Genomic DNA, 595 nt, shown 5'->3' with positions numbered 1-595 from the left:
ATAGATATAGATAGATAGATATATTCTCTTATTCGTTTCAGCCACGCGGCTGTGGTCATGCTGGAGCACCATATATTCATACATATACACACAAACATACAGGTACGTACACACATGTATTTAAATTAGTACTATGTGTACAAGAGTGACAGCTTGATTTCCTACTACTACTACTACTACTACTACTACTACTACTACTACTACTACTACTACTACTACACTACTAGCAATCACAGCATAAAGTGTGAACTAGTTTTCCTCTCCGCTCGCATGTACGTACGCTCACACACACAAACAAACGCGCATACACGCACTCATACACACGCACAGTCATTCTAATTATGATGAGTTCCACTCGACTGAAGCGAAGTGAAGTGTTTCCTCGGTATCTGCTCGTTGGTGAAATACACTTCACAAAGCATCTATTAAGTTAGTTCTCTCAGATGTTACATTCAAAGACGAGCTGTATGGAAAGCTCCCCGCTTTCATTTTTACATTTGTAATACGTAGACACACATACCTCTCTCTCTCTCTCTCTCACTCACTCACACACACACACACACACACACACACACACACACACACACACACACAC

This window comes from Octopus bimaculoides, chromosome 3 (genome assembly GCF_001194135.2).
Source record: "Octopus bimaculoides isolate UCB-OBI-ISO-001 chromosome 3, ASM119413v2, whole genome shotgun sequence".
NCBI lineage: Eukaryota > Metazoa > Mollusca > Cephalopoda > Octopoda > Octopodidae > Octopus > Octopus bimaculoides.
Note: the sequence above shows the minus strand (reverse complement) of the source record.